Source organism: Sarcophilus harrisii, chromosome 5 (assembly GCF_902635505.1).
Source record: "Sarcophilus harrisii chromosome 5, mSarHar1.11, whole genome shotgun sequence".
NCBI lineage: Eukaryota > Metazoa > Chordata > Mammalia > Dasyuromorphia > Dasyuridae > Sarcophilus > Sarcophilus harrisii.
The window spans coordinates 261,011,866-261,025,925 of NC_045430.1; the positions used below are offsets into that span (position 1 = coordinate 261,011,866).

At 39.2% G+C, this 14,060-nt stretch overlaps 1 protein-coding gene across 5 annotated transcripts in view; it reads right to left on the reverse strand.

The window, feature by feature from the left end:
- THRB (thyroid hormone receptor beta) overlaps nucleotides 1–14,060 on the reverse strand; it is a 399,316-nt gene that overhangs the window by 234,595 nt on the left and 150,661 nt on the right. The gene's annotated exons all lie outside the window — the stretch shown is intronic.

Below are 14,060 nucleotides of genomic sequence, written 5' to 3' on the forward strand. Positions count from 1 at the left end.
ATAGAGTCTCCTTTGTACTAGGTACAAGACTAAGAAAGTGAAATACAGTCAAAGAACTGAAAACAGCCCAAGGTAGTGTAATTGAAGAATAATGTATAAGGAAACTGGAAAGGTGGGAAGGAGTCAGGTTATGAATAATCAAGGCTAAATTACTTGTCCAGGATCACATAGTATACACACACACACTCTGTGTGTGTGTGTGTGTATATATATATATATATATATATATGTATGTACACATATACATCCATCCATCCATCCACATATACATGCACATATAAATATATACATACATATATGTGTATGTGTGTGTATACACGTACAAACACACATACATATATATCAGAATTCAGTTCTTTCTATTAGGTTCAGATCTAATAGACAGTTCCCCATTTGTTATGCCACCGTGACACTCATTGATCCTGATTGAGTCAACTGTTGAGTTAGCCAAGTTTGAAAATGGAGTAAACACACCATCTCTCATCATCCAAATTGTTGCTAAAAATTTACCAGCCCATGGTCAGGTACATAACTCTAAGGTACTCTACTGTAGTTAGCCTTCCAAGCTGAAAGTCATTCATTTGTGACCCTTCTCCAAAGCCAGCTATTCAACTAGTCTTGAGTTCGTCCAACTGTGTTATCTCCCAGTTGTTTTATTTCCATCTTTGTTCACAAGATTAGTCAAATGTTTGTAAAAATCTACCACATCTCATGCACCAGTCTATCACTAGTTACATATTATATAATAACATATATATGTATACATATATAACATGTGCACATATATTTTATTATGTATATTATGTAGACATATGTCTGTATAATATATGTAATACATCTATTATGTGGTACACATATTAGTCATAGAAGGAAATGAGGTGACTCCAAATGCTCTCATGGCTGTGCTTTCAACATCACTTCCTTCCCTAGATGTCTACTAACCATTCCCTTAATTCATTCTTGAGCTTTTCCAAGCCCCTTTCCAATTCTACACCACGATCCCAAAGACCACAAGTAATGAGAACACTGAGGAAAATCTACCGAATGAGGACAAATGTCAATTCTCACATCTGGGTTCAAAAAGTCAGTTCCTCGAGCACGCGATGTGGGAAGTAATTTCAGTAAATGAAATTCAGCGAGTCAGTCATCAGTTCTTAAATGCCTTGTGTGGGCTGGGAACCAGGCTAAGTGAGGGTGACACAAAGTAACCTGAAAGCCAGTCCCTGCTCTAAGGAGCTAATGGGAGAGAGAAGTAACAGTAACTTAAGTTCCATGCTCAGTAACTGAGTAAGCTCAGTGTGTATCAGCCTTATAATGTGGCAGTCAGCATGAGGCACGGACTGCAGGCTAAGGGAGGTGATGGTTCCTCTGTGTTCTAATCTGATTCTAGCCATTTCCCAGACTTTCAGAAGGGCACCAGTAATCTGCATAACTCCCACAAAAGCGCAGCCAAACTCAGATTTCCATTAAGGATTCATGCTTCCTCAGACACACAAAGGTGCCCCCAACAAAGGGGGACCTGGCCCTCAGACACCACAGGGGTAGAGTTCACTGGTTTCTGATATTGAGCTCAATGGTGCTATCTCATTCAGAGGCACTGCCCTGGAAATAATTATCCAGCAAGGATGGAAAGAGGACAGGCTCAGAAAAATTTGAGCTTCCGCACAGAATGGGTGCTTATCTGCACCCCACGGCATTCCCCTCTGCAGGGTCAGAAGAACTGGGGCCAAGCGTGCTGAGAGCCAGAGGGAGGCTGGAGCCCACTGAGCAAGCAAATCTTGATGCAACCTAATAGTGAGTGAGCTCTGCTGACTTCTGTACTCAGGTAGATGCAATTCTCTGTATCAAACTCCTGTTGGATCTTGACATTACACCAGCCTCCTGTGAAATCCTGCAAATGTATCGTGTCATGTACCAAAAGGGGGTTCTTGTGGACCTTGCAGCTTTATTTTTTGAGGATCTCTTGCTATATCCCTCCAGGCAAACCTGATCATGAAGAACTCCTTTCATCCTGTTTTACATACTATAGCAAAACCTGGCAGAGATAAGTGGGACAGTGATATATTATATGTCTAAACAATTTACTTTGGATTGACCAGTTTGTTTTCTTTTTCTTACAGCTAATTTTAAAACACTCTCAGACTTTGGAGGTGAACTCATCTATTTTTAGGTCACCTGCCAAAACTATAGTTTCCAGATTCTGCTGAGGACATTTGAAATATTCAGACTGAAATGTCTAAAAGGTGACTCATTCATTTCTGGAAAACGGGGACTTACATGATTGAAGACCAGCAATATAAAAGGCACATACTCTGAAAAGTAAGTCCTTCAGTGTTCCTCAATCATCAACTACAGCAAAATGCTTTTCACTTGGGAAAAAGGGGTGGAGTTAGAACTAAGATATGGTGATACTTCAAAGGGCTGGAATTTTACAGGTGTGGAACACTGCACCCACCAATGCAGATCACAGTCTCTTTATCACTTGGGAGATTGTCTTCCAGAGGTGCTATGGCTAAAAAAAATTAAATAAACTATGGTGGCAACCAACTTGTTTCTGGAAATTAGCCTTACTATTTGGGAAGGCCTAGGAGGACCTACATTTCTATGGCATCATCTTCAAGGACCTAAGGTCTGAGAGTTAGAATTTGAGACCGATACCCCAAGAAGGCCAAAGATAGAAATAAAGGTATCATACAGATCAAGATGTTTATATTATCATTTTCTGAGGCATCAAAAACTGGAAACAAAGGTACTCATGGGTCGGAGAAAGGCTAAATGAATTGTGATATGTAATTATAAGGAACATAATATGCTATAAGACATAAAGAGAAATATATGCACTCATGGAAAGTGAAGCAAGACCAAAACCCAACATACAACATGACTAAAATGGTGTAAATGAAAAGGGCGACAACAACAAAAAGTCAAAGGTGACTGTTGAGCAATTCATTGTAATGGCCAATTATAATAATAAGACAATTATAAGGAATTTAAAAATTCTTCTCTGCAGAGATGGGAGACCCTGGGTGTGGAATGCTGCATACAACTAATATTGGACTTCTATGAGTTGATACAGGTCAGCCACTGAAAAAAAATCACCATAATGTCTCCCAGTTTTCCCATTAAAATGTTTCCTAAGTATTATGCATCCAATAGGATATCCACTATGATTTTCACTATAATTCCAAGACAAAGCAAATGAAAACTAGAGGCTTAAAATCATACCAGTTTTTACAAAAGGGTGACAGCAAGGAAGGAAATTAAAACAACTCAGGCCAGACTTGGGACCCCTCCAACTTCAACAGGTTCTTTTAGCATTCTTGGACTAGTCATTTGAAAAATATGCATCTGTGACTGTATGGACATCACTAAAAAAAGGCAGTGACTAACTTTATTTGCATTGGATTTAAAGAAAAGAAATGGGAGTCAACCCTTGGAACAAACCTGGTCTAGTCTGTGTGTTCTGTGGGTATTTTAAATTCATATTCAAATACATTAATCATTTAAGATTTTCTAGTTAAGGAAAAAGGGAAAAAAAAAAAGACCCATAGAACCCTACTAAAATTTGGAATAGATTTATTTCTGGGCAGGAAATGGTTCATTTTGTTGCTGTCTGACCTGAGGTTAGGCAGGCTCAACTTCCCATGACTACTTTCAATTAATGCAAAAGAAAGGTTAAAGTATAAATAAAGTTCCCATTCATTGAGTTTGACTAATATGTTATTTATAAATGGTTCCCAAATTAGTTTTTTTTTTTCCTGTGTATGGTAACTAGGTACTAAATTAACCTCCTGAAAGAACACACTAAGATACTAGGCATAAATTTTATTGCAAAGATTGAGCATTAAAAAACTGCAGGGGTTAAAAATATTTTTTAAAATTGTGCCAAAAGATCACATTGTAAAGTTGATAGGGTGTGGGGGAAAGGGCAGCTAAACTATTTTTCTTCCTCCTGGATATATTATCTTTCCCTCTTTCTTCCAAATAACATCAAGCAATAAACATTTATTAAGTGCCTACTATGTATACTATGATAAGAGCTAGATGTCCTCATTAGGAGTTGATTTATAACAGTATCTTTATACTAAGGACTATATGCAATATGCACAGAAATAAATGAAAAGTATAAGCAATCTTGACATCAACGCAAAATATATCCACTTTCACAGATGTTTTCCCCTTTAAAGTTACTGGCTCAAGATAAAACTGGTCCATTAGGCATCCACTGTGATTTACTGGTATTCAGACAATTTGTTTTTATGATCTTTTCCCCTGGGGTCTGACATCTTTTTATCACACTGATGAATAATCAATCAGACACAACTCAGTAGAGTAAGTGAAGTGTACATAAAAATTTTTCCCCTGAGGCAATGGGGTTAAGTGACTTGCCAAGGTCACACAGCTAGGAAGTGTTAAGTGTCTGAGATCAAATTTGAACTCAGGTCCTCCTGACTTCAGGGTTGGTGCTCCATCCACTGTGCCACTTAGCTGTTCCAGAAGGTACACAATTTGAATAGTGAATCTTCACTGAATCACAAATCAGCAAATGATAACATTCAAAGGAAACTTCACTTAATCTCCAGGTAAATGTCCTCCTAAGTCAACTATCATTTCAAAAATAATAATGAAAGGCAGCTTCATCTAATATTTCGCCAATGAAACAGCCCCTTAGGGAAAAAATAAAGAGAATGAAGACCCAATCATTTTGAGGGAAGAGTACAGTCCTCAAAACATATATGATATTAAATTGTGAATAGAAGTAGAAGAAGAGGTAGGATGATGGATCCAGAGCTAGAAAGGATCCAGCCCAACCCCTCCATTTTACTGAGGAAATTCAGATAAATGAAATGGTTTTCCCAAAGTCACACAGAAAGAGTAAGAATCAAAGACTGGATGGGCCAAAGCTCTTTCCTCCATTTCTTAGAATATGTGTTTTCTACTATTGATGGTATTTCTATAGCACATCGGAGTTTGCAAGGTGCTTTCAGACAATCAAAAATTTACAGTTGCAAGGGACCTTGGGTGCTATCCAGTCTAACTGCCTCATTTTACAGATAAGGAAAAATGAGGCCCAGAAGGATTTGCTGGAGGTAGAATTTCAATCTAGGGCATCTCATTTCCAAATATAACATCTTTTCAACATTATTTCATTTGAGATAAAGACCAAAAGATTCTATCTTTTGGACCAGATTTTTTTTTCAAACTGAAAATCAGTCCTGATTTACTTATTTTATTTATCTATTTACATTTTGGCCAATCACTTGGAGTTAAGACTTGCCTAGGGTCACAAAGCAAGTAAGTGTTAAGTTTCTGAGTCTGGATTTGAACTCAGGTCCTCCTGACTTGAGGCCTGATGCTCTGTCCACTCTACCATCTAGCTGCCCCCTGATTTAGTTTTTCATAGATACCATGAGGACTTAATATTATCTTTAAGTCTTTAATGTAAGGGTTTCTATTTCCATGTTTTCATCAATGTCACTGGTTTTCACAGTAATTTAATTCAATTAAGAACTATTTTTTTAAGGGGGTGAGGAAGACGATCTTTTTTCCTCCAGCAAGCAATGAGCCTAAGCTTAAATTATTCATAAATATCAGTTTGGCTTAGCTATGTACACGAAAGACAGATTTCCCATTCACTGAAAATTGCCTCCTCACAAAGAGATCCTTCCCCAGGTTCAGAGAACTATATAGAACTATGTCAAAACCATTAAATTTTGTTTTTGAGTTCAGTGGACTACACAAAATCCTGCTTAAGTGCGAAGTTTCCACTGCCAAGATAGAATGGTAAAGTCTGCCTGCCTCACAAATCCTTTTGAACAATGTCCTTATGAAGCCCAAATCAGACATTTCTGAGATTTGTATTATCAGTCCCCATTTTTTCAAGCACTGCTGACTGCTTTGGTTAGAATTTGAGAGGTCCTACATAGTCTTCTGCTCTTCAACGGAGTTTAGCTACTATTTCCTAGAGGGCTCTGACAATTTGCAAACAGGCAGATTTCCCCACAGGAGCTGAAGGAGGTATATATTCTGTGGTAAACCCACTGAGCTTATCATTGCCTATGGCAAAGCTCTCATCAACAAGATAATAATAACTTAGATCAAAATATAGACAAAAAACCATGTCTTTTTAAAAAACCCTTTAGTTCAAAGGAAGCATGGCGAAGGGATAAGGGAAACTGCTATTGGAGTAGACATGGTAGATAGGGTAGAAATCTGTCTTTCACACATTCTATCTGTGTTACTCTGGAAAATCTATTTAACTTTTCAGCCTCCTCCCCATTCCCTCCCCAGTGATTATTGTTGCTGTTTGTCCTTTGGAAAATGATGTCATGACATGAAAGTGAATTGGATTGAAGGGGGGGGAAGGGCTGTGCAAGTCACCTACCTCACTTTCCCTTCCAGAGCCATATGGGTCCAGTGGACAGACATAGATCAGGACTGCTGGAGATGGCCCTGGATGGAATGAGAGACCTTGGCCTTTTTAAAGCTGAGGTCTTCAACAGGTCTCAGTGTGAAACCTGTTGTATTTCTCTATGATTCTAAGTTATAAATAAGTTGCTGATTTGTTTTGGTGGATGGAGTTTTCATATCAATAAAAACATAAAAAAATAGAAAAATTCCAAATGAACAAAGTGTTGAGAAATCATTTCCAAGAGAATGGAAAAAGCTGACATTTAATCACCACTAAGTTGCTGATGACCTGTCCACCTCAAATTTATTCATGAAGGTAAGCTTGTTAGTAGGAGGAAGACATCCCATTCTGAGGAACGCTCTCTGTCTCTCTCTCTCTCTGTTTCTCTCTCTCTCTCTCTGTCTCTCTCTCTCTCTGTTTCTCTCTCTGTGTCTCTGTCTCTCTGTCTCTCTCTCTGTGTCTCTGTCTCTCTGTCTCTCTCTCTGTCTGTCTTTCTCTCTTTTCCTCTCTTTTTCTCTCTCTCGTCCTCTCTCTCTCTCTTTTTCTCTCTTTTCCTCTCTCTCTCTCTTCCTCTCTCCCTGTGTGTGTGTGTGTGTGTGTGTGTGTGTGTGTGTGTGAAGTGATGATCTGTTCCCTTGGGGACCTCAGTGAAGCCAAGGACTGCTGAGCCAACTTTTTACCTCATCCTTGACAATTACTGAAAATGGAATGGCAGACATCACATCCTTGAAATCTTTTTCAACACATCTCTGGCTGTTTGTTGATGGAGACACAAGCTGAAGTTATTATTTCTTTTCTTTCTAGCTTCTGCCCACCACATTGTTCTCCCACCTATCTCTTCAAAAGAAAGGATGGCTTTCACTGCCTGAGAAAATCGTTACTCAAGGATCTCAATAAAATATAGCAAGGAAAACTTTTGTCATGGTTTAGCTGTTTCAGCTTTATTGGCTCTTCATAATCCCATTTAGAGTTTCCTTGGCAGTTATACTAGAATGATTTACCATTTCCTTCTCCAGCTCATTTAGCAAATGAAGAAACTGAGGCAAATAAGCTAAGTGACTTGCCCAAGGTAACACAGCTAGTAAATGTCTGAAGCTGAATTTAACTCAGGTTTTCCTAATGCTAAGCCTGGCCACTCTATCTCCTGTACCACTCAGCTGTCCGTAAGAAAAACCAATTAGGATTAGCAGCAGAGACTGAAGATAGAAATAGTCAGTAGTATGTTGAGGATGGGCAATGTCATGCATACGTATGTTCCCAAACAAGCTTGTAGCTAGCTTTTTTATCTGGGTAGACACCAACTCCAATCAGAATTCGTGAGATTTTTTAAAAGCAGAGAACCACAGTCAGTCTCCATTTATAGCCAAACAAAGCATTAACCAAATTCAACACTGTACCTGTTATATCCCCAGAAAATGAAAACAGGCTAATGTTATAAAATTGTGTGTGTGTATATATACATATATTATATATAAGGTTATAGTATATATATATATCATTTATTATGTTATTTTATAAAGATATTCTCTTAGATATCCTTTGCCCCATATTCAAGTTTGATAAATCTATGGTTCTAGAATGAGCTGGCATTAATCAGTAAATCTCTAGTCTATAAGGATACAACATAGTCTAATTGTGCACTGCATGTTGGTCACATGTCAAGAATCGGATAAGTCAATTCAATTCAACAAATGTTTATTAATTGCCTACTATTCATAAGGCACTTAAATAGGTACAAATTTCTGCCCTTGGTGAATTCAATAATACAGTAGTAATATCATAGAAAATGTAATTAGTTTATAATTAAACATTTTGCATATGCTTATCTATATACTTTGGCAGCAAGACAACATAATAAATAGAGCCTTGGGCTTGGAATCAAGAAGACTCATCTTCTTGAGTTCAAATCTGGCCTCAAGACACCTACTAGCCTGTGTGACTCTGGGCAAGTCACTTAACCCTATTTGCCTCAGTTTTCTCATCTTTCACGTGACCTGAAGAAAGAAATGGCAAACCATTCCAGTGTCTTTGCCAAGAAAATCACAAATGGGGTCATAAACATCCATACACAACTGAAACGACTGAACAACAATCACATCTATAAACTTGTTGTGTGTTGCATCCCCTTTCACTTCTTAGTAGAATGTAAATACCTGTAGGGCAAGGACTGTCTCCTGTCAGCCTTGTATCTTTTGGCATCTAGTACAGTGTATAACACAAAATAGGTGCTGAATATAAATGACTTGAAATAAATTAAGAAGTTCACTTATGAGAAGTGTGCCCTTGGACAAATGATGGCCTCTATTCAAATCCCAGTTTTTTAATATGTAAAGTAAAAAGCCTAGTCTCCAAGCTCCTTCTGATTCTAAAATGATGACTATTTACTTTGGTCTAGAACACATACAGGGATCAATCTAATTTCCTAATTATCTCGGTGTAAAACCTTTTGGGTAGCTTACTCTCAGCCTTCCCTGCCAGGTTTTGATCTCCTCATTAAGAGTGAACATGGAACCATGGACTTGAAATTGATCTTAAGTTCTAGAAGTATAGGCTAACTCATAGAACATACCCCTAAGTACATCAGGGATTTTTATGAGACAGTGTAACTGAAAGAGCACTAGATTTATACTCAAGAAAACCAAGTCTGATTCTCAGCACTGGGATTTACTAGATCTGTGTCTTTGAACAAGCTGCTTCATTTCTCTAAATGTCACCTTTCCTTTTTGTAAAATGGACTATGGTAATAGTTATATTTACCTCCCAAGGCTTGGGGGCATCAAATAAGCTGTCTGTACATCTTTACACACATTATATAAGTATGAGTTATTTTTATGTGGTCATTTGCCAGCACCAAAAATAAGACCATACGCTCTCCAAGGGTGTGAAAATAACGCAGAATTACACCTAAATTATTGTGCACATATGGTATTCTCTCCTGTGTTTTAGAAATCCAGATTCTTCCCGGACTCACTAACAACATTCATCGATGCTTATCATCAAGAAACCTTCTTTAATGTCTATGCTCATTTTAAACCCAGTTCTTTCTGTTCTGCCTTCAGTAATGACAAAGGGAAAATTATTATCCTATCTGTATATTTTTCTCTCCAAAGACCATTAATAAGCTGTAATAGTATACAAACTAAAGGCACTTTTGCTAGAGGCAAAAAAGCATATTAAAATGGCCCTGATCAAGGTGAAGCTTACAGACTCACAGGGGATCCTTTCTAATTACGAGTCCACAAAACTCCCAAACTATAAAGAGACTGCTAGATATTTTAAAAAGTCTTGTTGCCTTGACTAACACAGAGAATCTCACAATCTTTAAAAGCTTGAAGAGGTCTGACAGGGAATCTTTCTACATCATCACCAAGTGACCACACAGAAGCTTTTTCTGTTGGCAGCTTTCACTGAGGGTGACCCATTCCAAGCAAGGAAATTCATTCTATTCCTGTGAAGCTTGAAGAGTTAGGATGCTTTTCCCTCCATAAATCTTTCTATAAATTCTATCTACTATCCCTAGCTCCTCTGGGGTCCAGCAGAACTAGTTAAATAGTTTTCATGTTCTCTGAGTTAAATCTATCCACTCCCCTCCAATGATAATCACATCTTGAATGTTTTCACATTGTTGCTCTGTCCAGAACACTCTCTAGCTTGTTTAGTTGTCAGTCTTGACATTTTAGTGGAGAAATCCCACTGTAGATACTTAAGGTAAAGAACAATAACTCATAGTCTTAGAGAGGTGCCTATGGGACACTAAAAGGTTAAGTGACTTCCAGAGTTACATAGCCAGTACATGTCAAAGAAGAGATTTGAACTCAGGCCCTCTTGACTCTGAAGTCAGTTCTATTCACTATGCAACACTGTTCCTCATGGTCACTATGGCTAGCACTTAGTAGAACCACTACATAGTTCTATATTACAAAATGTTTTCTATATATTATTTCACTTGAACAATTCTCACAAAGGAGACACCATCAATATTATTATTCCCATTTTACAGATAAAGAAAGTAAGGCTCAAAGATTGAATAATTTCTCAAAAAATGCCAGAGCCAGGAAGTTCCTCTCTGACTCCAACAACACAAAGAAAGCTTTCACAATGGCTGCTCATTTTTTTATGGGGACTGATATCTTGGGGGGGGGGTGTGGTCACTGTTTGAATTGCCTTTTATGAAAACTTACCAGAGAGCGACAAGCCAGAGTTTAAGTTGTCTGCTTCTCTATGACCACTCATTAATTCTCTTCTCTCCTATCACCATTAACTAACATAGCAGTGAAAACCTATAGGTCAATACATATCAAGAATATCAGTGTTGACTTGGAAACATCACCAATTAAAGGGAAATCAAGTCACACTTCAGAAAAATGGATGGTGTTATGGGGCTCTAGAGACCAAGCATTTCTAGGATACTCAAACCTCACCTTATACAGATTTTCTGAGATCAAACAGGACAGATATTCAGGACTATTGAGCAGCTAGAGTACCAGACTTGAAGTCAGGAAGAGCTGAAACACTTATTAGCTATGGGACCCCAACAAATCACTGGAACCCTTCATGTCTCAGTTTCCTCATCTGTAAAATAAGAATTATAATAGTACTCATCTCATAGTGTTGTTGTGAGGATCACATTATGTAAAATGCTGTAAATGAAATACTACACACATGCTAGTACTTATTACTTAGCAACAGAACTTATTAACAAATGAGATAGGGAATCCTGTATCTGGGAAATTCACCGAGTACTTCATGCTTTCTACCCAAGTCTTGATGTTTTTTCCAAATTCCCACAGTGATAAGAGAAAAAGAAAAGCACCCCTATGGATGGAATTGGAAGAGGAAAATGAGATGACTAGAAGATGAATTTGAGGAGATCTTAAACTTCTTCCAGAAGTAAACACAGTAAACATTTGAAAGAGGAGCACACCAAAAGACTCTACCTGAAGGGCAGCATGACATCATGGAAAAAGTGCAAAGCTTAGAAACAAGAGCTGGGTTCAAATCCCATAGCAGACACTCACTAGCTGTGTGAGCTCCACAAATCATTCAACTTCCCTATGCCTCGGTTTTCTCATCTGTAAAATTAGTGAGTTGAGTATAGTGAGCTATAAAGTCTTGTCCAGCTTTCAATCTGTATTCCTGTGACCTAATTTTGCCTTTTTCTCTAGATCTGATGCTTAGCACAGTGTCTGGCAAGTGATGCTGTTACTGTTGTTCAGTTGTGCTTGATTCTTCAGGTCCTGTATGAAGTTTTCTTGACAAAGGTTCTGCAGCGGTTCGCCATTTCCTTCCCCAGTGGATTAAGGCAAACACAAGCGAAATGACTTGCCCAGAATCCACAGCTGGTGACTGTCTGAGACCAGATTTGAACTAGGGTTTTCCTGACTCTATCCTTTGAGCCTGGCAGATAGTAAGCACTTAATAAATATGGGAGTTGTTGAGAACATCCATGACCTTTCCAGAGTTAGCGAGTTATAGTCAAGATTACAGAGATCCCATTGAACTTCCTGGGAGGAGGAAGAGAAAGGAGCCTAGGAGGGAGATGTGTCAGCACCCTGGCCAGGGCATTGAGGTAGCTGAGAACTGTGAAATGAGTCTGGTAACTGGGAAAGCTCTGAGAATTCCCAGCTGAGCCGAATTGCCTCACCCTTAAGATCATGATAGGGAGCAAATATGCAGTAGGGAAGGTGTTTTTGAGAAGGAAAATTGGACTTTCTCATGGGGAGTAATAGTCTGCCTGGAACTATGGAGGCTGGCAGTCATTCCCGCTGCTTTCTGAGTGGAACACAGACTGAGGGTTTGGGAATTCCACCACTCCATTGTTGGGACTGCCTAGTGGCTTCTGACATCGGCATACCTCCATGTGCCTCCTCAGCATGCCAAGTCCTGGGAAAACTGCCAGGGGAGCTAACCGTGTGTATTGTCTGTTTCCCCTCCTCCAGTTTTCTTGCACGCCAAGGTTATGCTTAGTGCTTGCTCCATTGGTGATGGGGAACGCTGTGAGCCTTCTAAATTTTGACAAGTCTGGATTGGTAAAGTCTTTGGGATAGCCTTTGGGGAGCATCTCTCAAGTGGCATCTGTCTGAGACCTGTCCCAGAAGCCTTTAGCATGTGTCAAAGGCGCCACCACTTTATTCAATCTTCTCATTGTGGCTTTTGAAGCCCTCGCTCCCACCTTTCTTTCCTGTTCCATTTCCTATTACTCCTTTCATGGCCTCTTCATTCCTGTTAAACTGATCCCAGCTGTTCTCTATTCATGAGATTTCATCTCTTGCCTCTGTCATTGCAGAAGTGATTCCCCATGGAAGCTCTGCTTTCCCTCCGGGGTTCCACCTTCTAGCGGTCTTTGTGAAAGAATAGCTCAGATGGCACCTCCTATGGTGAATCTTTCCTGATCTCTGCTTATTAGTCAGTCACTAAGCATTTGTTAAGTGCTTCCTTTGTGCCAAGGTCTGTTCTAAGTACTGAAGAGACAAAAAAAAAAAAAAAAAAAAGGCAAAAAAAACCCCCTCTCTGAAATGACTTTGTTATTCTGTGTGTGTGTTTTATCCCATTTTTTCCCCTCCTCCCCTTTACTTGGGAGAATGTAAGCTGCTTAAGGGCAGGGACATTTGCATCTTTTTTCCTCAGTGCCTGGCACACGGCAGTTGCTAGATACAGATTTGTTGGATCGATGTACAATTATCCCAAATCCTTATCAGATTCCTAATAAATTCTCTCTCCCGTTCCCTCTGTCTCTCTGCCTCTCCCTCCCTCCTCTCCCCTCTTTCTCTCTGTCTTTCTTTGTGTATGGCTTTCTGTGTTTCTGTCTGTCTTTCTCTGTGTGTATCTCTGTGTCTCTGTCTTTCTGTCTCCCTCTCACACACATACACAGACACAGAGCACTTCCGCATCATGTCAATTTTTAGATATTTAATCAAAGAGTTCTTCTCTTTGACTCACATGCCCCCTTCTTTTGCAAAGATTTGGGAGATCTCCAAGTATAAACTCCAAAGCTCTCTAGGTTAGCTCTCAGTAGAAGTAAAGAACTGGGGATTTTCTTGTGATTTTTACAATTCTCTGAGAAGGCTAAAACTACTGCTTTCTTCTGAGACAGGACTTCCTTCCTGACACATTCCTTAATCCTCAGCACCAGAGACATGTTCTGGAAAATATATTCAAGTCCCACTGTCATTTTAGAAGTCTTATATACTTTATCTGTGGGCAATGTTTTTACTCAGACTCTGCTTGATAAGGAAATAGGAAAGTCTACCTCCCCAACCCCAATCCCATCCCTCCAGAGCTGGGAAACCAATAGAGGGTAAGACTCTCTTACTCAACCAGTCAGCCAGTGGCTGAGAAAGGAGCAGAACCTCTCAGTTCCTGATTCCTACACTATGGAGTCATGTCACCCTGGGAATATAGACCTCCATGCCCAAAGGACAAGGATTTCCTGTCCTCCCTCTCCAATGGCGTCAGTAGCTGCCTGCGTACTTGTCTATTGCTCTGTGACTGGCTTTCACTTCCAACATCTCACAGGGAACCAACTTTCATTTGCCACTAATTCTACTTCATGCTTTTCTGTTCTTTCCTACAGACTCACCCTTGCCTCCATCCCACCTAAATGTCTTAAAAAGTGACCCAAAGTTCTGCATTTGGAAATGAAGGAGGG